The sequence below is a fragment of the Peromyscus californicus genome, unplaced genomic scaffold (assembly GCF_007827085.1).
Source record: "Peromyscus californicus insignis strain IS unplaced genomic scaffold, ASM782708v3 Scaffold_24__1_contigs__length_46423439, whole genome shotgun sequence".
Lineage (NCBI taxonomy): Eukaryota > Metazoa > Chordata > Mammalia > Rodentia > Cricetidae > Peromyscus > Peromyscus californicus.
Window position 1 is genome coordinate 36,571,206 of NW_026294535.1, and position 22,006 is coordinate 36,593,211.

The 22,006-nt window shown below is 42.1% G+C and overlaps 1 protein-coding gene across 6 annotated transcripts in view; it reads left to right on the forward strand.

Annotated features, from left to right (window-relative positions):
- The window catches only part of Grip1 (glutamate receptor interacting protein 1), a 644,324-nt gene that overhangs the window by 266,769 nt on the left and 355,549 nt on the right, over positions 1 to 22,006 (forward strand). The window lies entirely within an intron of this gene.

Consider the following 22,006-nt stretch of genomic DNA (forward strand, 5'->3'; position numbering starts at 1 on the left):
ACTGTAAACTTCAGTCCCGGCAGGCCCAATGTCCTCTGCCAGCACTACGCATTCATTTGGTACACAGACAACCCAGACGCATAAAATAAAATAAACCTTTTTAACAAATCTATTGACATGTAGAATATGATACCACAGATTGGGGTGCCCCCAGCTCTGACTTGAAAAACGACCCTTCATTTGTTCCCTTCTCTCCAACATGTGTATCTCCATTAGCCGTTTTCACTCCTCATTTCCTTCCATACAGGGAGCACAAGCTGTACAAACACAATGAATGCTGCCCCACCCATGGCTGGGGCAGCCGCTATCGCCTTCATCCTCGCATGCGGGATGGTTTCCTTGAAAGAAAACCCCACACCTGTGTTGGAGAATGTCTGTCGCACTGTTGTGTACAGGTAGCTCTGTATAATGCCCTAACTAGGCTCCCACCATGCTCCTGCAGTGTAGATGATCATAAGCCCATCTTACCAGCAAAAGAAAACAAACCTCAGATGAGTTCAATAAAAGCGAAGTGATCTTTAGGTTAGATCTCTGTCTAATCTCAGACTGTTTACTAGTCATGTGTGTGTGTGTGTGTGTGTGTGTGTGTGTGTGTGTGTGTGTTGCATTGTGAAGAAATGTGTGTGAATAACATTCTTCTTGGATGGATAGCAACACCGTACAACAGAAATATAATATGAACAGTGAATTAAAGTCACATGTATGACTTTATATTTGGTTGTGGCCACATTTTGAACAATTAAAAGTAGCACATATACATAATTTTAATAATTGATTTCATTAAAATGGTGTATCACAAGGGCTGGAGAGATGGCTTAGTGGTTAAGAGCACTTACCTCTTGTAGAGGACCCAGATTCAGTTTCCTGAACATATGTTATAGCTTCCAACCATTTGTAACTCCAGATCCATGGGATTTGATGCCTCTTCTAACCTCTGCAGACTACTGCGCACACATGGTATATGTATATACATTCAGTCACACACAGTACATATTAAATTAATAATAACTGAAAAAAGCATATTACAAATATTACAGTTTCAACATGCACCCAATGTACAATAATGAAGACTTATTTTTCTTTAATGTAATTCTTCAAAATTTGCTGTACATTATTATGGACACTGTGGCATAATGTATTTTTGAATCTACATGCGGTTTTGCACATGTGTGTTCATTTATGTATAAAACACAGTCTTAGTTACGGAGTCCTGAAGGAAGAAATGCCTACTTGTTTTGAATTTGTGTGTGTGCTTGAGTGTTTGTGTTAGTGTGAGTGCAGGTGTGTGCACATGAAAGAGCACGTGCGAAGGTCAGAGGACAACATCGGGAAGCTAACCTTTAACCTTTCTGGGATTCTCCTGTTTTCACCTTTTCTCTTATTGTAGGTGTGCTGGGATTACAGACATATATTACAGAGTCCAGCTTCATGTGCCTGTGTGTATGTGGGGGTGAGGGTGGGGGGTCTGAACTCAGATTCCCATGCTTGTGTCCAAGTTGTTTACCCACTGACCAGCTCACCAACCCTAGGAGTGTTTATATTTTTCTAGATTTTGCACAATTACCTTATAGAGAAGTGGTGCAAATTCACCCTTCATCCTGAATGTGTGAGTAATGCTTTCTCTGGAACAGTCTGTGAACACTATTTTTATTATTGATGTTCCTATAAGTGGAAGGGTTCTCAATTGGCACCTTGGTTTGAGCAACCCCTCTCTGCTCTCAATCACGTAGCAATGTGGACTCTGCCTGGTTTTCCTGTGAATGACTTTACATCTGTTGTACACGCCCTGGTGTCTCTCAGGATCGCAAGGTTCTCAAGAGCCTGGCTCAGTTCCTCTCGAAGCATCCTTTCCTGGTAACTAGAACTCCCTTCAGCACACAACAAGAAATTATTATACCGTCTGCCAGCTAACATGTAAATGATTCAACTTTGTCTGAATTATCTATGTAATCTTACACTTGTGTTATTAGTTTAATAATTAAAGCAACAGCCATACCATCATGGAAACTCTGATTTATGCGATTACCCATTTTGACTGCTAGCTGGGAACAATTAGGCAATTCCATTTGAAACATATAGGATGGAAAGAGACCATTGTTCAACTTACTTCTAATCCCCCAAGGAATTTTCTTCAAATATACAAAACCCTCGTAGTATTGAATTGGAATCCTCCGTAGGCGACAGTACATACAGTTAAATTCGGCTCCTGTATGTTAATCTATCTCTATCTGCTGTTTCTATCTGGGTTATTATCTTGCAACAGAACAGCAGTTTGTAGTCTTTAGCCTTGGGCATCTGGCTTCTGAGGTCATTAGGCCAACATTACACCGTCACTTAGATTTGAGAACATTGAAAATGTGATTTGAGAATGAATTTGGACAGATGAGTGTGTGCTGGGTCAGGAGGATGTGCAGCATCTCCCAGCACATCGGGGTCCCTGGAGAGGATGACAAACAGTCCATTTTGGAAACACTATCCTGTACCTCTCTTCTGCATGCATAAGCATATGGAAGCTTTTGAAAAGCCCCAAAGCAAAGGAAACTCTTGACTCCAGTGTTTCTCAAATTGATTCAACCACAGAGAACTATTTTTTTCTGGTAACACCTATCAATATTTATTATCAGTTTTTGTACAGAGCAGAACTGGAGAAAAACACATTGTGATTGTTCTGTTTTCCATTTTGTACCAGAAGGGGTTAATTATATAAGTTTATAAATAGTTATCATACATATATACATTTTAAATTTTTATCATGTAGTCCTCGAGAGAGGGTAATCTGCAGTTACAGACTTAATTGTTGATGGCTGGATGAAGACATATGGCACAAATGAATGTTTTTATTTAGTGATCTATCATTTTAAAAACAAACTATGCCCTAGGACCCATTAGAAAGCATATCGTGAGAATTTAAAACAAAACAAAACAAAACAAAACAAAACAAAAAACTCTTTAAGCCCAGGAGCTGGTATTTGACAAAAGTGATGATTTAAAAGAGAAATAAATCCAGCTATTAATTCTCCCAAGTTAAAATACTTTAGATATGTGAAATATTTGCAGAGTAATGCATGTAAAACTGTCTGTGTTGCTCAAGGTGCCAACTGCTGACTGTACTTGAATGTATTCTAAAGAACAGACATTTGCTTAGTGGACACATGAGTTTCTTCAGCGACTCTCTAGTTTGTCTGGCTAGCTTATGCACTCACCTTGCTTCCTCCTTTTCTCATTCTCTCTCCCCTCTCTCTGCTCCTTAAAACGACTCACCAGGCTGGCAATTAGGGGCTGAGCACAGATGCATCCCTTAATTTAATTTCACATTCCGTCATTTGAAACATGACCGTGTGTGTGCTGCTTTTGGCCTTCAGAGTGCTGGGAAATCAATATGCTAATTTCCCTCCATCTTTCCAAATCATCTTTGAGAGAGCAAGCAACTCCTGTGAAATAAGAAACACAGGCTGGAAGTGGGGAGACTACAAGAGACATGGGGCCCAGATACCAAGATTATCATGTCCTGCCCTCCCTGTGTTAATGACCTGTGTTTTAAAGTGTATCTGTAAATTAACTGTTTGGAACTTTGATCACTTTTCTTTGCTCCTGCTGAAAACGTTGCTTCTGGCCACGACATTTCCAAGCAGCCCTTCAAGCCCTGTGCATACCCCTGGGTATAGTTAAGCATGCCACTGTTAATGCATGGAGGCTTCCCAGACGCACTGTGCTCCCAGCTCTCCTGGCGGGTGGATTCCTTTGCTGCATCTGCTGGCTGTATTCCCTGTTGTCATCTCCATCCTATTGTTGGTTTAGTTTGTAGGACAGTGGGAATCCCCAGGGACTTTCCTACCTCAAATATTCTGAGGTTTGGGCCACACTGACCCACACTCTTGCACAATAAAAAAAAAGGTTTTACCTCAGTGATAGAGCATCCTTCATTCTGTGTCACTCTTTTGGGTTGTGTTCGTGTCCATGACAGTGGTTTGCTTCATGCATCTTTGTTTACTGATGATTCAAAATGTCCCTCTTAATCCCATTGTATCACCTTCACGTGGAGGTATTGCTGTATCTTTCTACAAACTGTGCATAGAAGATGAGGTGGCCGTCTTAAGAGATTAGTGTTCCCAGCAAGATCACAAGTCCTTTTTTTTTTTTTTAAACTAGTGGAACCTCCCTCCAACCTTGGTGATGGACTGGGTGGGTGAGTGTGGCTTCCATTTATGTGGCTGTTGAGAAAGAATCAGGGAGGCCACTTCCTGGTTTCACAAGTCTGTAAATGGTGACTCAGTGCCACTCACTAATCGTGCACTTCTGTCCTTCGTCTGTTCTATGGCAATATTTCTCTATATTCTCACGTTCACTCTTCCCTACTTCTTAAGCTTTTATAAACATTCATTTGCTCCCATCTCAGAACCATTCAATTTTTCATGACTGTGCAGAGATTAAGTACAGTACTTCTTAGATACCATTTCTATGTTTTATATTTTCTCATGTGGGCCAGTTGTGGCGGAATACCTGAGCATATTTAAACCAAAGCACTACCAGGTTTCATGTGTATCTTTCTCCTCTTACGTGTTTGCAGTAGCGAAAATGAATAGAAAAAAGTAGTTCAGGTTTTTGGCGTTTGCTTCGAATATACACTCACATCACATTAGAGCATTTGAAATCACCAAAATGAAATCAGTAATTTGATCTCTTTCTTGGTTCTTGCTAGACTAGGCCTAGTACAAATGACCTCAGCTTGAGACATCCCCCTGACCTGAGGTAAATCCCCGAGTGCTTCCTGTTGTCCCCCTTTCCTTCCCCTCTTAATTCCTCTTAGCACACCAGCACCTGACTTTCTTTGGAAGTCCCCTGCCTCCCTGGTCTAGGGAATCCTGTGCCATGTTCCAGGAGGGTCTCCTGTCTTCCTGTGTCTCCCCTGACTCTAATGGGCTGAGCTATGACAACTCACTTGTGCACAGACTTAACTCCCGTCCCCAGCGGCTTCAAGTCAAGAATGGAAACAACTCTTTCTTTCCCACATGTCCTGTACTTTGTCGCAGGGGCCTTACAGTTGCGCTGCTCTGTGCTTTCCCAGGGGGGCTTAAGGAAGGGAGTGTTTTTCTGTCTCCAGTCCCCAGTGCTCTGTAATAACCAGAGGGTGATAACACTAGTGAACTCGACATCAGGCATCCCTCTGACATGATGCCTTGATCCTTTCAGACCACGCCTTCATGGGGGTAGAAGGCTTTCTACTTGGCACGTGTGAGTCCTTGGTGGTTTCTCATCCTTCTGTTGGTGCTTCCATTAGCCCAGCTAAGGCTGAAGCTTGATGCCTCCAAGATTGACACCGTGTGTCTTAGACTCCATCATTCAGCCTAATGCCCTTGATGATGTTTTCAGCAATATTCTAAAGGATCTGACCTATTTGAGGTTTTAGCCCTCCTTGCTCCATTAGGGCTATAGCTTAGTATTCTTTCTTAACTGTGTGTGGATTTTTTTGTTTGGTTTCTGTTTTCATAAATTTTGATTTAAACCCACCAAGGTGTTCTCTGCCTGGTAGTGCCTTTTGGAAAGTCAGACTAGGTTAGGATGCCAGGCTCCAGCTCCGGTCATCACTGAGTTAGGTTGATATTTTGGCTCTGTCCCCAACAAACCTCACCAAGCTTCTGCTCTCTTAGCTATAAAGTGGCGGGCGGGGGGACAAGTCTCTAAAGGGGCTGTAGGAGGAGAGGTGTGACAACCAAGTACAACGTCTGCATTGTCTCTGAAAGACAATTTCTTGACAAGTCTCAGGTAGCTGTTTATCCCCACTGTTATTACCATATCGTTTGTAGTTCTCAACCAATTTTATGAGTGTTTTCCACCCTTTTATGAGTGCTTTATATATGCAGGTCCTAGTGAGTTGAAGGCGCTTCCATAAATTATGGCATGTGTAACAAGTCTCTGTGGATTTAGCCTCTGAATTAACCCTTTAAACCATTTAACTATTTAAATTCTAGGCCAGTTATATAACTCAGCATATCTGAATGAGCCTGGGAAATCATTGATTTTTTTTGACACTCCTTTTCACTGGGATTTGCCCACAATAAAGTACTTTTCAATCTCCTTGGACTAAAATGAACCCCAAATTTAGCTTAACCGTCACATGTATTCCACAGATCTGTAGCAATAAGCAATGAATGGGTCTTATGATATACGGAAGGCCTTGATATTAGCTAGTATGTGTTTTTTATCTAACAGGTGCTGTCTCTGTGTGTAATGGGAGATCTTGGATGCTTATGCTCAGGATATACATTTAAGTATAGCTGAAACTTAATGATGTGTTTTATTATAATATTAAATTTGAGTATTAGATAGGAAAAGCCCAATAATGGGAAGAAAGGAGCATCATTAAGAGTGGATTTTCTTTATATAAACATTATTTATATTTTTACCTGGGACATTCGGACTCCAGATGATGACATGGGCTACCTATCTGTGTCTTTGGTGTGTCTTTGAAAACTAAGCACTGACAGTCTGGCCAACTGCGAAGTTTGTACTTTGGATTTGACTAAAATAAAGGAACCTGACACCAAGGCATTTACTGTCCATCGCAGCCCCTGCTAGTGCTGTGACGTGGTGAGCACGCCTTGCTTTATTCGTAAATACGAAAAGGCGAAAGGGGGTTGGGCTGGAGAGATGGCTCAATGGATAAGAGCACTGGATGTCCTTGCAGAGGACCTGGGTTCAATCCCCAGCACCCACATCCTGGCTCACAGCTGTCTCTATCTCCACTTCTAGGGTGTTTGTTCTCCCCATCTGGTCTTCACCAGTACTGCACGCCCATGGTACAAGGACAGACACAGTAACACACACGCGTGCACACAAGTTAAGTTAAACGTCTGATTGCTTTAAGCTGAGAATGGTGGTACATACTTGTAAAGGGAAGGAAGGGAGGGAGGGAAGGAAGGAAGGAAGGAAGGAAGGAAGGAAGGAAAAAAACAGGACAATTTAACAGATTTAAAGTAGTGGTAGCCCAATATTTCTAGCTCACACTCACCCTGAACAACACTCTGTAGCCACAGACTTAAATTTTAGACACTGGACAACAACCCAAGACTTTGAAGAATGATAGAACCCAGGGCTTCCTTTTAAAATGACTCCTTGGTTACTTGTTTATTCTTTTATTATATTCTTTAGCATTGGCTGACTGTCCGCTAACGGTGAGATAGAAGCTGGCATTTATAGAAGACTTGTTAGGTTATAGGCACCAAGCTGAGTGTTTATCTGTGTGAGTTTATTCCCAGGAGCCAGGAACCATCATTATCCACGCTTGACGAGTGAGGAAGTAGAGGCACAGGTGACTACATCATTTCTCCTAAAGCTACCAGCTGGTGAGTGGCATAATTGGGGTACAATTTCATATTTGAATAGCTCCAAGCCATCCTCCAAAGCAATTACCAAAATCACTTAAAAATGATAAGCAAATTAAATATTTTAGCATTAACTTTCCATTTGTTAAACCCAGTGCAAGCAAAAACTCGAAAGGAAGCAATCTCTTTTACTTCTTTTGGTGAACCCAGAAATGGGAGTTAGGACAGCCCCAAATGCATAAAATCATATTTTATAAAAATCACCTACTGTGTGCTCCAGAGAACGTTCTAGATAGGGAGATGTACTTGCATAGTACTGCAGATAATGAGAGGTGCTTGATCAGTACAGTACACTGAAGACTTTTCACAACTGAATTGACTTATCAACTCTGTTATCTGAAAATGCCACCTGTGTCCTTGACCTCTGACCCACAGAATAAAGTACTGAAGAGCATCCACCTCTGCAGGGAATTTAGTCCTCACTTCTGAGCTAGAGGTAGAGTGGTCGTTTATTTTTATTTTTTTTATGCCTGAAGCATTTTGGTTAGTAGAGTGGAGAGCTATGGAAAACACAAAGGAAGCCGAGGTTCTCCTACTTCTGAGAGCAGAATCCTGGGGTTAACAACGGGATGCCCTCATTTGTCGTGACTCTGACCTGGTACATCTGAAGGCGAGACTAAGAATCTTCACTGTGAGCACAGCTGGGGGACCCTGATGACAGCGATCTAAGAAAGACGTCTTCACAACAGCAAAAGTAAAAGAGCCTCTCCAGTTAGAGTCATGCCCGTCGCTGAACACATCTGATGCGAGCCGTGATCCTGTGTGCTTCCTATTGGCTCCTCTACCTTCTCAGCATCACCCAGGAGCTTGTTAGGAATGGCGGTCCAAACCCACTGAGTCAGAAACCGGCACTGTGGACCAGCAAACTGCCCTTCAGAAGGAGGGCTGTGGGTAAGCCTCAGGCCTCCATGCAGTTGTAGAATCTCATGCCATTGGCTTTTCAAAAGTGACAGCATACTGCGGTTACTTGGGGAGGTTTGAAAATCTAGGTCACCTACTCAGTGACTCTGAATTGGTAGATGGGCTCGTATGGATATGGGCTCAATACAGTAAATTTTAAAAGGTTTCCAAGTATCTCAAATGTGCAGCAAAATTTGGGAACCACTGTTTTCCCTATAGGTCATGTTGCCAATTTTTAAAACAAAAACAAATTATTGTGGGGTGTGTGTGTGTGTGTGTGTACACGCGTGTGTGCCCATGCGTGCACGTACATATGTGTGCAGATGTGCATGCATGCAAGTGTGCATGAACATGGCAGCCAGAGCCCAGACTTTGATGCAAGCATCCTTCCCCATGCTACAACAGTGAAATGGCCTTGGATCAGCAAGCAAGGATAAAATGTTAAATATAATGTAAACATCTAGCCTACAGGCTTATTTTCCATAGTGTGCTTTTCTATACTAACATGAGAATAGAAAACTTCCTTCATTGGGAATTTCAGAGGAGGTTGAAAAGAAAGCACACTCTTATTACCTTCCCTCTCCAGGCCTGTTGGCCAGTCCTCTGGATCACATAATTCTTCCATCATTGGCTCCCCCAGTTCCCTTACATGCAGCATCCTCTGGGTGGGCATTTCTAGTCCTTATTGCCGTGGAAGCCACTGGCAAGGTCACGAGTTACGGCCTTTAAGATCAGTAGTGTCACCAGCTGCATCCGAGCAGGCATTAGTAGGTAAAAACCCCAGTGGTTGACAGTAATATTTTAAAAAAAGGTAATCTGGGGCAGAGATCATCTGCTAAACTAGGATTACATAAAATACTGACCTCAGTGAAGTTCATCAGAAAGTGCGAAGTTTGCAAATAGTATTTCCTGAGGGAAGACGCCCTTCCCGGCTTCTCCATGCTGTTTCCCTGGTCATAGCAATATTAACCTGCTGCCCCACCTCCACCTTCAATAAAATATATAGCAAATGGAGCATTTAATCAGTGTCATTGGTTGTATAGTTCTCTGACTCTGGCGTTTCTCAAAGTGCTTCTTCAAGGACATAGAGGTTATTACTCATTGCTGAAGAGAATTGATCCTACCTTTTATAGACCTGCAGGGTATCGGGATGACAGGGTGCCTTTGATTCTTAACCCTCCCCTCTTCCTCTGATGCAGGCTGTGGTTGTTTAACAAGGCATCTCAACAGTGCTCAGAAGGGAGAAAACCGGGGCTGTTATCTCTGTATGAAGCATTACCTCACTCTTGCACCTGAACATGTATGTTATATGTCCAGTGGCCAAAGTTAAGGTTGGTAAGCCGACAGGCAGGGTCACTCCATCTCAATTGGCTTGTGTCTAACTTATTTGCCTGTCTTTTGCTTCAGTGATTATGTAATTTTTTTCTGGAGTTGGTTGCAGGTTTGTTTTTTTTTTTCCAGCCTACAGTGAGAAATCACGCCTGGTAGGCTATTAATTCTGTCAAAGGTCAGTTATAATGATTAAAGCTGTTTTAACACATGGAGCTGGCTGCTTGCTGGGAAGACAGAACTGGTGATGGAAGGCAGTCTCCAGCTTCTGCTGTCTAATTAGATATATCGGAACACTCCAGTGTCTTTAATCCTGCCCCAGACCTTCCTGTTGAAATAACTCTTGAAACATCTCAGCATAGAGGGTGTAAATAATGAAAGCATTTTGTCTCTTTCCCCACTTTTAGTCACCAACTCTTAGATACTTATAAAAGTTCCCCCTCTTTTCTCCTTATCTCTCTGAGGTGATTGGCATCTTGTAACTTGAAGTGTTTCTCCACACACTTCATTTTTATGTGAAGTACTTTTATAGAAAACAAAGTGAAATTTAAAGTTAATTTTGATGGACAAGAAGTATTTAAAGGGCCATGGAGGTGACTCAGTCAGTACCCGGGTAAAAAGGCTGGGCATGGTACCATGTGTCTATAATCCAAGCACTGGGGAGAAGGGATGGGAGGATCCTTGGGGCTCATTGGCCAACAGTCAATCTAGCCTAATTGTTGAGCTCTCGACCAGTGAGAGACCCTCTATTCCTAAGGTCAAGACTGTGCTCTGGCCTCCACGTGCATACATACGTGTATATACATCCTCCTCACATGTGCACACACAGGAATACTTACACACATTTTGGATTTTCAGAGTAAACCAAATTAAACCATTTGTATTCAAGAGCTGTTCCCTAAATTTCAAAGACGTGACACTGATTAGGTAGAGATAGCTGGAGGAAAGAAATTAATCCAGAAAGTAATCTGGATTAACCTTCAAACCTCTATGTTGCTTTTGTTTACCAGGAAACACAAAGTTTTAGTGAAGGATGCACATATAGTCATTTTCTAGATCATGAATTACTCCATAATTGATTCGAGGGTTGCCTGGTTCACAGAAAACCTGACTCACATATGTACAGGGACCTGTTCCTTGGCTCAATACTGCTAAGTGATTTTGTTTGGGCTTATTTTGTTCCTTAAGAAACAAAAAAAAACCTGTTTTTGTTTTTGATTTTTATTGAAAATAGATTGTTTCTTATACAATACATATCAAGCACAATTTCTACTCCTCCGAACTTCACCCTCCCCCAGATCACCCCCTCCCCTCTATTTCCTCTTCAGAAAATAGAGGCCTCCAAGAGACAACAGCCAATCAGTATAAAACAAGACACAACAGGACAAGGCAAAGACTCTCATATCAAGGCTGGACAAGCGAGCCAATAGGAAGAAAAGGGTCTCAAGAGCAGGCAAAAAAGTCAGAAATATACCTGCTCCCACTGTTAGGAGTCCTACAAAACACTCAACTAACAATCATAACATATGCAGAGGACCTGGTGCAGACCCATGCAGGCCCTGTACTTGCTGCTTCAGTCTCTGTGAGCCCATGTGAGTGAGCCCTGCTTAGTTATTTCAGGGGACCATGTTCTTCTGATGTCCTGCATCCCCTCTGACATCTACAATCTTTCCACCCAGAAGTTTTCAGACTCATGGTGTAGTTTTGACTTACACAACTTTTCATAATGCTATTTAATTTAACAATCAACATTCTTTTTGTGATGGGAGTATGTTTGCTGTCATGGTTGTGTCTTCTAACTAATCATAAAACTGTATTTTTAACCCCTATTCATTATTAAATAAATCCATTTAGGGTATTGTTTACCTTAAAATCGTAATTTTATCTTTGCATATATTAAAAAAGACCTTATTGTATTGTTGCTCTGCCTGTTACCCAAGGATAGACCTGTCCAGTTGACTTCACTGCTGCATTTGCACCTGTGTTACAATTTTTTTTTTATCTTTGCTAATCACCACAGAAATCAGGTCAGTGGGTCTACTCCTTGACCATGGGACTTACCTTTTGTTTAGTTAATCTTGTCTGATTCACATAGAAGACATTTTAGTTTTGTATAAACAGTTTGAGAAATAGATTTTATTTTAGTCTCCAGAAAACTAAAAACAACCAAATCTACTTTAATGGGTGAAACTTTCCAGTGGACAAGGGGAAATGAAAATGAATCCTACATCTACTCATTCCGTCCTTTTGTCATCCACGGTGTCTCAGTCAATGTTCTGTGGCTTGGAAGGGACGTGTGACCACGGCCACTCATAAAAGAAAGCGTTTACTTGGCCCTTGCTCACAGTGTCAGAGGTTTGATCTGTTTTCATCATGGTGGGCATCATGGCCGGCATCATAGCAGTATGCTGGGTTATTTGGGAGTTCTACATCTGAATCCAAAGGAATCAGAAAGACACTGGGACTGGCCTGGACTTTTGAAATCCCAAAGCCTACCCCCAGTGACACACTTCCTCCAACAAGGCCATGCCTGCCCCTACAAGGCCATACCTACCCCTACAAGGCCACACTTACCCCTACAAGGCCACACTTATCCCAACAAGGCCACACCTACCCCTACAAGGCCACACCTACTCCTACAAGGCCACACCTATCCCTATAATGCTACACCTCCTAATCTTTTCAAATACTGCCACTTCCTAAGCATTCAAATCTATGAGCCTATGGAGGACATTTTTGTTCAAAGTACCACAGGTAGTACATGTTTGCTTAGTAGTTGTAGGGCCTTCAGTAGGTAATCTGCAGTCCTTGTTAACTGACAATGTGACTGAATAGAAACTTGAAGAACAAGTTGGGCCAACATTAGATGGAAGTCATAAATAAACATTGAACAGATTCATGACATAATGAAAACACTACCCATTCTTGGCCCCACACTGATGATTTGTAAGTCTGGGGCTTGCTAATACCCAAAGAAGCCCTGTACTCTAACTGCATTTCCCTAAAAGTAAGACTTCTGAAGCAGAGCTGTTCCTGGGATTGTTGATTCCCTATCCAAGGGCCCAGTAAGCTATATTCACATAATAATAGTCCTGAGTCCAGGTATATGAATGCATATCTATAACCCCAGCCATTGGGAAGTTGAGGCAGGAGAATCACTAGTTAGAAGCCAGATTGGGCTACATAGTATGACTTTGTCTTAAAAAAAAAAAAGTGGATTACTCAACAAACCAAAAGGTCATAAGGCTGAACAAGACTTGGTGTCTGCTTCTAAGAAGCTCACAGTTGGTGAAAAACATAATCATGTGATTCAAAGATAAGTACATTGTGATAAATACTTTAGGGAAGCTATGCGTGCCATGTACTAATAAAAGGCCAAGGAAGTGTGGTGTAATAACTGATCATTTCTAGAATATCAGCCATCTTCTATGGAGGGCCTGTGCATAGATTGATAAAACTTTGATATGCTGGGTTCAAATCCAGATGAACCTAGACATAGAGACTGGGCGTTTCTTAACCTGGCAAGGACGTTTGACATCCCCGCCCCAAATATCTCAGCTACTTTCTTCTTTGTGTATGATGGTCGAGACTGAGAGCATCATCTTGCTGTCTATGTACATTTGATGACATTTTTCCCAAGTTGTCATCATTCACCTGAGTGTGAAGTGAGTCTAGCCATACTTCTATGAACGCTTTTGATCTCTGACTGTGGACAAGCCGTATGTGTTTCCTCTAGGTATGTTCCTGTAGCATAAGGCAAAAAGCTAGAGCCAAATGGAAGGCATTACAGAGGATGATGGGAGTAGAACAAAAGAAGATGGATGACAGTTCAAATTGAGCATCCATCATCTAAATGTTTCAAGTTCTCATACTCTTTGAGTACTAACTTGGTGCCACAAATAGAAAATTCCATACCGGACATTTATAGATAGATAGATACATAGATAGGGATACATAAAAACATAGACACACTAAAATTATTATATAAATATTAGCGATAGTCAATGTGGTGGTTTGAAATAAAATGGCCCCCAAAAGGAGTGGCGCTGTTAGGATGTGTGGCTTTGTTGGAGTGGGTGTAGTCTTGGTAGAGAAAGTGTGTCACTGTGGAGGTGAGTTTTAAGGTCTCAATATACTCAAGCCACACCCAGTGTCTCAGACCACTTCCTGTTGCCTGCAAGTCAAGATGTAGGACACTCAGTTATCCCTCGAGCACCATGTCTGCCTGCATGCCACCATGTTGCACCATGATGATAATGAACTAAACCACAGAAAGTGTAAGTCACCCCAACTAAATATTTTTCCTTTATAAGAGTTGTCGTGGTCGTGATATGTCTCTTCACAGCAAATAGAAACCCTAACTAAGACAGTGCATGTGTATAAATATAAAAATATAAATAAACTTCATGCTTACATTTGGGTCTTATCTCCAAGACAGCCCATTATATATATATGCAACTATTCCAGATTCCAAGAACTTCAGACTTTAAATGCTCCTGGTTACACAGCTTTTAGATAAGAAATTCTCAGCCTGTAGCAGAACAGTCTTGAGTGGTCTATGAGTTCTGAAGATCGAGTCTTCTAGGAGCTGTTCATCCGAGTTGTGTGCTCATTTTCTCTTCCTCAGTGGCCCCTCCCACTGCCTTCTTTTCCTCCTCCCACCTCTTCCAAGCCAGTTTCTGTCCCTGAAATAGAATGAGGATAGTGAGATTTTACGCCACGTCCAGAAAGGAACTCCAAGCACATCCCACTCAACGTACGCTTCACATGCGGTGTTTGTGTGTTCTCACTTGGACAATACAGTAGTAGAGAAGCCAGATGGAGGGAGTGGGCAGGCTGAAACCCGGAGAGATTGGCTACCAGGAAGGAAGATTAGATGACTCCATTTACAGTGAGGCCGGCCTCCTTCACTGCTTTACAGGGAAGTCTGTGATACCAAAGTGAAACACCATACCACTGCTCTTGACATTGTCACTTGAATAGCATCGCTAAAGAAGATCTTGGATGATAAAGGAGGAACCATTTTTTAGTTGATTGGCATCAAGAAATCTTCAGCCATAAAAAGCTGCAGATGTTGAACTAGAACAGTGGTCCTCAACCTGTGCCTTGCAACCATCAGAAAACACACGTTTCTCACCGTCTTAGGAACCCCCAACTGTAAATTTATTTTTGTGGCCACTTCAAAACTGTACTTTTGCTACTGAGAGGTGTCCCAGTTCCTAAGAACCATCAGAAATACGTGTTTTCTGATGGTTTCGACCCACAGGTTGAGAACCGCTGACCTAGAAACAAATTGACCCAAGAAATGAGCATTGTCCTAAATGACTCTGAAATCTCTTTTTAACTTTACATGTTTTTGAGCCTATGAAATATCACCACCAAAGAGATGAACAGGCTGTAACCAAGGGCCTGTCTGATCAGTAAGGAAGGGTCAAATAAAGGCGTTTTCACTGAAGATGACATATTAGTGAGATGGAGGAGTAGTTTTCTTTCTAGGACTGCAGTGACTGAAATTTCGAGACAGTAACATTTATGAGAAACGGTTCAATTTCCTTTCATTTCTTTATCTACCAAATAAGTGTAATAAAGACTACTTCATAAGGTGTTGTAAGTGTTATGGACATCAGGTCACATAAACCCCTTAATACATGTCTGTCGCACAAGAGACATAGAATAAGCCTTTGTTGCTATCAGGAATATTGCTATTGATATAGTTTTTATACTACATAAGCTAGTTTTTATTCTCTTGGCTTCCAGTGCTTTTTGTAGATGAGGCAGGAGAGTGCAGGCGTTGAGCAGTCTGATGATAGCATTTGTGTCTGGTTCATTGCATCAGAAAAGGAGATCAAGAAAAAGAGATTAAGAAAAGAAAGAAAATTTAGCCCCCTTTTTTTCACTCGTCATTCAATAGCTCTTAAATTTACTAGGCTTTCATCATAGTTACCTAGAATTTATCCATGACTAGAACATTATAGGTAGGGCATTCATAATTGTCACCTGTCAATGTACTCTGAACTCTAGGTGAATTTTTAGCTATAGTCTAAAGAGCGTAACTGAAAAATGGCAGCTAAATTTTGGTCAATGAGTTATCACAAAGGAAGCAAGAACCACTAGGAATGTGTGTCTGCCGTTTATTATGTTTTCCTAGGGTTACCTTGAGATCACAGTTGGCCAGTTCACGTGTGACAGGGTTAGAGTCAAGCGGCATTGAGAGCACTAATTAATCATATAAATGGTTGCAGCCTAGAGCCAAGATAATGGCATTCCAGATTCTTCTATCTTCTGGGTCGAAAACAGAGTTATTGGCCAGTGATTGGGCTCTGAGGTCTTACTTGTTTATTTCTCACTCTGCCCAGTTTCCTCGTGGCCAAAACCACACATGGAGCCTGTTTTCTTGGACGTTGTTTGTAGTCAGTGCGGATTTAGACAGCCACGGTGGCCCCTCTGCATGGTCCACACCATCTTGTCACACATGGAGCCTGTTTTCTTGGACGTTGTTTGTAGTCAGTGCGGATTTAGACAGCCACGGTGGCCCCTCTGCATGGTCCACACCATCTTGTCTTTCTTCTCCTGGCTGCACAGTTCTCTTGGCACACTGGGTAATAGTTGGGCGAGTCCGGTATCCTGTATCTGTCCTTGGCAGGCCTAACTTGCCTCGTTAGGCAATGCGGGCGCCTGCCGCACTGCTTTGTAATTTGTGTCGCCGGAATCCAAGTGGGACGGCTCGAAGGAAAATTTCAGAGAAAAATACAAAACAAACCCTTTGAAAATGTGAGCGCATAATACAAGCTTCGCAGACAGCATTGTCATTGGTGATTTGTATATAATTATTACCCAGTTTTAGGTGGTACTTAAGTTCTTTGTCCAGGATGCGAAAATTCATTTGTATACATCATCATTATCCCTCCTGACATGTGCTTTGGTGACATTCATCGGTGATTTAGTTCCTGCAGCAGTAATGATAGGGTTGTCTTCTGTGGCTTTATTATGCTGTCGTGTGTGTGTGTGTGTGTGTGTGTGTGTGTGTGTGTGTGTGTGTGTGTGTGTGTGTGTGTATTTTGCCTCTCAGTGGTCGTCCTCCGGTACAAAAGAAATATCTCATGTGGGGATAAACTCCCAAATAGCTGGCATTTAACAGTCATGCTGGCAAGCATCTCCTTTTCTTTCACTTCATTCTCTCTGCTTGTCAAGCTGAGTCCTGGGGAATTATCGACTGTGGTCAGAGTGATGGCTGCTTGTCGTTTGACAACAGAAAACATTGCTGAGATGGAGCCTGTTTTTAAAGACCAGATAGCTTGCACAGAAGTAGGCTAGATGGAGCATCAATGCAAGCTTACCAATGACTAGCTGATTTGGAAGGAAGCCTGAAAAAAAAAAAAAAAAAAAGGAGTGAGTTGCGGGGCTAAGCTGGAGGAGTGCCAGTATATGAAGTTGTAGTCAGAGGCGTTCCTAGTCTAAAGGTCATGTTTTGAAGCCGATGGGAGGAGGGACAAACGGAAACAGGATTCCCAGGGTTTGCTCTGAGGACAGCAGGAATTGACTCAGGGGATCGAATCATGCCATTTGAAAACTACAACAGAAGAGAAAAAAGAATCCCGCATCCCATTTGTTTGCATTTTGTTGTAGCAGAGCAAACTGTGTGTGGGCCGGGCTTTAACAAACAGATCAAGAGTATGATGATCAGTGTCTCCTAGGCTCAATTCCACAGGCTCTGGTAACAGCCTCATGTACAAAACACATTAAAGACGGGAAATGATAAACTGAAATCGACCGGTATTGTTTATTAATTTGTGAGCTGTTTTAATAAATCCAGTCCCCAGGGCAGAATCAATCAATGTAACCACTGTGTCTATGTTCCTGTTGAGGCATCTGACACATGGCTGTGCAGCTGTGTGTCTTCATGCCTGACTCCTCCAAATAAATTTGTTTCTGGAGGGAGGAGAAGGGGAGATCAACTCCTTTCTCTTCCCTATCTCAGGATGGTGAGCGTGATGCTGCTGGTGTTTGGAGAAACAGATTCAACCAAAGGTCGCGTCTATTTTTTAAAGGATTTAAATGGACGTTTAGTCACATTTGCAAGTTTTACAGCATGCATTGTGAAATTAACAGTACAGTGAAAGGAGAGGAGATCCAGAAGGAGGCATTAGGAAACTGAAGATTGTAGTAGACTCCAGCCCCACGGGTCTTCACAGTCAGCTCTACAGATTGAGACCTGAGGCTCCTGTTCTGAGCCTCCTCTGATCAGAGGGAAATTAAAACACTAATGCAGCCAAAACAGGAAGCTGCGTCCAGTCCTTGCCGATGCCTGTATCCGAGAATCGCCTTGTTGATTGTTAGGCTGTAACATTTAAATAATGCACATACTTAACTATCACACATCAGCAGGAAAGAAACTTGCATCTGCAGTGTCCCCGAAAGAACCAGAGCCAGAACATGGAGGAGACATAGTTTTGCTATTTTTGTTCATCATGTGCCAGGAGATGAATTAGGGGTTAGACATGTATATACCCTTCATGTTTCCTAACAACAACAGGGGAGACAGTGTTATCCCCATTTTATAGATGAAGAACTGCATCAGAGAGATATAAAGTAAGTAAGTTGCATAGAAGGATATTTTATATCCCGGCTACTCAAGAGCCAGGATTTGATCTATAATCCAAGCAGTTGGTCCTTCTAGATGAGGCTAGATGTGTAGCTGTAGGATTCCTTCAAAATGCAGCTTGTTCGTATCACAAGACCTTGAGATGGCTCTCTTGCAGCCTCTATATACATTTGAAAGCACAATTAATGAAACCTGCTATTTGTAATACTCCAGATAAAAGGAAGAGATAACTATGTCCCACCTTTTGAGAGAGCCTCTGCTAATGTATAAGGTAGTGTGTGCAGGTCTAGTTCAAAATGGAGAAGAAGCCCAATCCCACTAGGGAAGGAATCAAAGAAGATAAAGGTCACGGTGGAACCTGGAGCTTTGGGAAAGAGTTCTGAAGAATTGGTAAGCCTCAGGGGTGAGTCAGTGGGAGCTTCATTTTAGCCACAAGAAAAGATCAACACAGATGGGGAAAGAAGACAGAGCAAAGAGCTTATGAAGGAGCCCCCTGGCAGACATGGGTTTAGAGGGAAGGCGAGGATGCGTAATGCTTATTGAGAAGACAGAGAATCCATGGAAATCTTTGAGTAGGCAAATGGCTTCTTTTTAGGCAACCATTGTCTGTCATCTTGCTTAAGCTGAGGATAGACATAGTGTAAGTGTGGCTCTGTCCCAAGGTCGTCAAGTGGGAGGGCATGAGTCAGAGACAGCAGCTGCTGAGCATAAGGGGTTGATTGGGCTCATGAAGCACAAACACAAGCAAGCTAAGACACCTCAACATGTCAGTTGAGGGGCACGCATCAGTGAGTCTGAAGAAACTGAATAGGCATACCATGGCAGTCTATACTGAAGGCTGATTCAATTCTTGGGAGTTTGGTGCTTCCATTAAGCTACAGCCTATCTAGCCTATGTAAGTCCACAGGCTGCTTAGGGTACAAACGGAGATGCTCCCTGAGAGGGCTTAGCACACACACACACAAACCAGTTACAGGTCAAACTCAGCTATGTGGGTGATTCAGACTGTGTATAAGGCAGTGTAACACACCTGCCCTCAAGCAGCATTTGACGTGGGAGGGAGACCTCATCTGGTATCAAAGAAGATGCCCAGTTCCAACAGGAAGAGAACCAAAGAAAAGCAGATGGCACATTTCGTGCAGGAGGGTGATGATTCTGGCACCTGGCACCTTGGAGAAGTGTTCTGAAGAACTGATACTGTATATTATTTTAACCCCAAATAAATGTCACAATGCCCCTCAGATATTAAGAGTATTTCTTACTTTATATCCCCAAACTAAATTCATTTTGTAAATATGGATTATACTTTCATAGATTTCATAAATTTGGGGGGTTATTCATTTAATAAAATATATGAGCAATTTTTGTGTTCTTCCTATATTTAGGGGAAAATCGTAGATATTTTTAATGCATGAGTCACTCTTTTCCATTTTATAGCATTGTTTTATGGGTTTAGCAATAACTTGAGGATGTGCGTAAAGCAATTAGAAAAGTTCCTGGCCCACAGGAAGACTCACGCTTATTTGTCTGTGGTGGAAATGATTTATAGCACAACTGGCTAGCAGGCAGGCTGAGGGCAAAGGCACAGGTCTGAGCCTAAGCAGATTCTGTCAAGTCCTTCATTAGCTAGTTACCTGGTGATTTGGATATATATTTGTATGCAGGTGTATACTGATGTGTATGTGAATAGATACATGGATAGCGACAGAGACTTAACTAATGGCAATCAGCACTAAGGGAAAGAATGTTTAGTGTCTGGCTCAGAAAGGCCAAGGAGAGTTAGTTCACTAACTATGCTACTATCACATGGCTATGGCTGACATCAGTGTCACTGCCAGCACCATTACTGAATGACATTATGGAGGCTCTTATGGGTGGTTTACTGTCTGCAAGAACTGTGAGATAGAAATGATGCATAAGTGGAAAGGGAAGTCTTAATGCTATGACACAATTAAGCAGCTATAATATCCAAGTTCTCCAGAATACTGGGTGCCAGCCAGAATTTTCTAGAGATTAGTGGAAGGAAAAATTGAAGTACCAATCATTTATTTGGGATTTACAAACCCAGGTTCATGAGGTAAGGAAAACAAGCAGCCACAGAAAGACAGGAAATGTATTACTCCACTTAGGATACCTGTGATCTACCTACAGAGTCAAGACCTTGCAAACAGCAAGAGGACCAGGATTTGGGTGGAGGGAATGGGAAGTTATGTTTGATGGTCATGCGGTTTCAATTTTGCAAGATGAAAATGCTCTAGAGATCCGATGCATGGCAATAGAATTCCACATCACACCATTGGGCTCTGAATTTAATTATGGTTGAGATGGTAAGATATGTTCTGTGTGTGTTTTACCACAGTTAGAAAACATGGGGATGTGGAAACATGGTGTAAAGTGATGGTTCTGCACGAGGCAGTTTCAGCAACATCTCCAAAGGGCACAGCCAGCTGCTTGGCAGCTGCATCCACTGGACATGTGGAGCTTCTCCAGGCCAGTTAGAGGAAATACCAGGCTTCAGAACAGTTTCTGGAGCATGAGCTGGAACTTAACTCCATCCCAATTTCTCAGATCAGAATTTGCCCATATGGATCAAATTTCTCTCCAAGTTGTACCGGGCCTCTCCAGCTGTTACATAGGATGCCAGTTCACACATCTATGAGTGGAAGGCGCGAATCCAGGAACCCCAGGGTAACTGATAGGTCCCCCTGACCAGCAGCAGCTGCATGGAAAGAGTTGGCACTCACAGAGAAGGTGCAGTTCCTGCTGGGAACTTAGTGCCCCTGGAATTAGCATGGCCCCAGGAATAAGATTGCATATAAAGTCAATATTCGTTAAGTACCACTATTCCTCCTGGTGCTGGTGAAACCATCTCTGCTATTATACTCAACCTTTCTTTTATAACAACATAAGGAGCACCTTGTTAGGGAGTATCCCACAACTACTGCGTAATTGATAGGGTAGGAACAGACCATGATTTTAAGGTTTTTCACCTCATTCTTTGCTTTGGAAGGAGAAAAGAGTGAGTTTAAGCTAGTTATTCCCAATACAATCAGTGAATGACAAAGTGTTAAAAGATTTCATTTTTAAATATTTTAATGTGTGTGTGTGTGTGTGTGTGTGTGTGTGTGTGTGTGTGTGTGTGTGTGTGTGTGTAGGTCAGAGGACAACTTGCAGAAGTTGGTTTTCTCCTTCCATCATGAGGGTCCCTGAGATGGACCTTAGGTTATCAGTCTAGGCAGCAGGTGCCTTTTGTTTGCTGAGCCATCTCACTGGCCTGAGATTTCATATTTTTAGCAAAATACTAAAGGCTCATTTTTCAAATTTCCAAATATTAGCAAGGATCACTGTAAAATATATTTTCAATTTCTCTCTCTCTCTTTCTCTCTGAGATCATAGGAAAGATTATAGATTCACTTAGTATTTTGTCCAACTGTTTTATTTCTTTGAGTAGAATTGTTAATCTGCTTGGAAAATCAGATCAGTGTTTCCTGGGGGAGGGGGGAATATAGAATGGTATTTTAGAAAGCGTAAAAATTTAGACTTCTTTGCCTCTTCAAAATAGTTGTCTAATTTTACATGTAGAGAAATGAAGTTTTGATTGCGCCTTCTGACCTAATGCAGATGACAGCCTCTTACATGAAAGGTCATCAGAATGAGGTAGGCTGCTGCTGGAGAAGGGAGCACCGGCCAACCCAGGAATGTAGAGTTACTCCTGGAGATCTGAGCTTCCTGCCGACTGCTACCTCCTCTGCTGTGCTTCCCATTTCTCCATCGGAAAAGGAGGCATGTTTGA